The sequence below is a fragment of the Hyla sarda genome, chromosome 1 (genome assembly GCF_029499605.1).
Source record: "Hyla sarda isolate aHylSar1 chromosome 1, aHylSar1.hap1, whole genome shotgun sequence".
Lineage (NCBI taxonomy): Eukaryota > Metazoa > Chordata > Amphibia > Anura > Hylidae > Hyla > Hyla sarda.
In genome coordinates this window covers 176,438,334-176,440,833 of record NC_079189.1, presented here as the reverse complement: position 1 = coordinate 176,440,833, position 2,500 = coordinate 176,438,334, and the positions used below count along the sequence as shown (strand labels likewise).

Genomic DNA, 2,500 nt, shown 5'->3' with positions numbered 1-2,500 from the left:
TTTTTCAAGGAGGTAATCTGTGGGCTCTTTGGTGGGTTAATAGAGGTAAGCACAGCCAGAAAAGAAAGAAGCACTCTACCAGATTGAATACAGCTCAGTAATTTCCTTTGGACTGCAGCTGAATAGTGAGAAAAAATCACTAGCCTTCCGAATGGTCTAAGTGTAGAAGTGGCCTTATTTGCTTCTGATCATCTTTATCCTTTCCAACATTTTTCTTTGCTTCAGTTGCATTGAGGCATTTGGTTTTATTTATTTCAGGGAGGGTATCTGTGAGCTGTTTGGTGGGGTGATGCAGGTAAGCACAGCCAGAAACGAAAAGTTACCAGTCATCGCCCAACGTGGGGCTCGAACCCACGACCCTGAGATTAAGAGTCTCATGCTCTACCGACTGAGCTAGCCGGGCAACTGCTTGACTGGAGAGCTTGCTCTGCCAGAGTGGGACATGGTATCTGTGGGCAGGAGGCCGTGGTGAGGCCTGGGTGCCAGCAGCAGCAGCAGCAGCAGCAGCAGTCGGTTGCCAAAAACTAAATGTAATGGCAGAGCATTGGTGGTTCAGTGGTAGAATTCTCGCCTGCCACGCGGGAGGCCCGGGTTCGATTCCCGGCCAATGCAGCGCTGTTCTTTTAGTCCTTCAGTTCCCATTCCAAACCATGTCTTAGTCTTTATTTAAGGCTAGGACTACAGGGAGACGTTTTGTAGAGCTACTGATGAATTTCTACTATAGAGATAAAAAAGGACCCCAGGAGATTGAATAAAGTCCAGGGTTTTACTTTGGACTGCAGCTGAATAGTGAGAATCAATCAGTAGCATTCTTTGATTCCATCCTCTTTATCCTTCAAAATGATTTTCCTCAAAGTTGGATCGCTGAGTTTGAGTTTTTTCCGGTATTAGTTTTTTTTCAAGGAGGTAATCTGTGGGCTCTTTGGTGGGTTAATAGAGGTAAGCACAGCCAGAAAAGAAAGAAGCACTCTACCAGATTGAATACAGCTCAGTAATTTCCTTTGGACTGCAGCTGAATAGTGAGAAAAAATCACTAGCCTTCCGAATGGTCTAAGTGTAGAAGTGGCCTTACTTGCTTCTGATCATCTTTATCCTTTCCAACATTTTTCTTTGCTTCAGTTGCATTGAGGCATTTGGTTTTATTTATTTCAGGGTGGGTATCTGTGAGCTGTTTGGTGGGGGGATGCAGGTAAGCACAGCCAGAAACGAAAAGTTACCAGTCATCGCCCAATGTGGGGCTCGAACCCACGACCCTGAGATTAAGAGTCTCATGCTCTACCGACTGAGCTAGCCGGGCAACTGCTTGACTGGAGAGCTTGCTCCGCAAGAGTGGGACATGGTATCTGTGGGCAGGAGGCCGTGGTGAGGCCTGGGTTCCAGCAGCAGCAGCAGCAGCAGCAGCAGTCGGTTGCCAAAAGCTAAATGTCATGGCAGAGCATTGGTGGTTCAGTGGTAGAATTCTTGCCTGCCACGCGGGAGGCCCGGGTTCAATTCCCGGCCAATGCAGCGCTGTTATTTTAGTCCTTCAGCTCCCATTCCAAACCATGTCTTAGTCTTTATTTAAGGCTAGGACTACAGGGAGACGTTTTGTAGAGCTACTGATGAATTTCTACTATAGAGATAAAAAAGGACCCCAGGAGATTGAATAAAGTCCAGGGTTTTACTTTGGACTGCAGCTGAATAGTGAGAATCAACCAGTAGCATTCTTTGATTCCATCTTCTTTATCCTTCAAAATGATTTTCCTCAAAGTTGGATCGCTGAGTTTGAGTTTTTTTCGGTATTAGTTTTTTTTCAAGGAGGTAATCTGTGGGCTCTTTGGTGGGTTAATAGAGGTAAGCACAGCCAGAAAAGAAAGAAGCACTCTACCAGATTGAATACAGCTCAGTAATTTCCTTTGGACTGCAGCTGAATAGTGAGAAAAAATCAGTAGCCTTCCGAATAGTCTAAGTGTAGAAGTGGCCTTATTTGCTACTGATCATCTTTATCCTTTCCAACATTTTTCTTTGCTTCAGTTGCATTGAGGCATTTGGTTTTATTTATTTATTTCAGGGAGGGTATCTGTGAGCTGTTTGGTGGGGTGATGCAGGTAAGCACAGCCAGAAACGAAAAGTTACCAGTCATCGCCCAACGTGGGGCTCGAACCCACGACCCTGAGATTAAGAGTCACATGCTCTACCGACTGAGCTAGCCGGGCAAATGCTTGACTGGAGAGCTTGCTCCGCCAGAGTGGGACATCCTTCATTGATCCTTCAAAATGATTTTCCTCAAAGTTGGATCGCTGAGTTTGAGTTTTTTTCGGTATTAGTTTTTTTTTCAAGGAGGTAATCTGTGGGCTCTTTGGTGGGTTAATAGAGGTAAGCACAGCCAGAAAAGAAAGAAGCACTCTACCAGATTGAATACAGCTCAGTAATTTCCTTTGGACTGCAGCTGAATAGTGAGAAAAAATCACTAGCCTTCCGAATGGTCTAAGTGTAGAAGAGGCCTTATTTGCTTCTGATC

The 2,500-nt window shown here is 45.2% G+C and overlaps 5 non-coding genes across 5 annotated transcripts; 2 read left to right on the top strand and 3 right to left on the bottom strand.

Annotated features, from left to right (window-relative positions):
* Positions 1-330: 330 nt before the first annotated feature.
* On the bottom strand, positions 331-403 carry TRNAK-CUU (transfer RNA lysine (anticodon CUU)). The gene has a single exon. It is a non-coding gene; the product is annotated as a tRNA-Lys (tRNA).
* Positions 404-541: 138 nt separating this feature from the next.
* On the top strand, positions 542-612 carry TRNAG-GCC (transfer RNA glycine (anticodon GCC)). The gene has a single exon. It is a non-coding gene; the product is annotated as a tRNA-Gly (tRNA).
* A 612-nt stretch (positions 613-1,224) lies between these two features.
* Positions 1,225-1,297, bottom strand: TRNAK-CUU (transfer RNA lysine (anticodon CUU)). Its single transcript has one exon. It is a non-coding gene; the product is annotated as a tRNA-Lys (tRNA).
* Positions 1,298-1,435: 138 nt separating this feature from the next.
* Positions 1,436-1,506, top strand: TRNAG-GCC (transfer RNA glycine (anticodon GCC)). Its single transcript has one exon. It is a non-coding gene; the product is annotated as a tRNA-Gly (tRNA).
* A 616-nt stretch (positions 1,507-2,122) lies between these two features.
* Positions 2,123-2,195, bottom strand: TRNAK-CUU (transfer RNA lysine (anticodon CUU)). Its single transcript has one exon. It is a non-coding gene; the product is annotated as a tRNA-Lys (tRNA).
* Between the last annotated feature and the right edge of the window lie 305 nt (positions 2,196-2,500).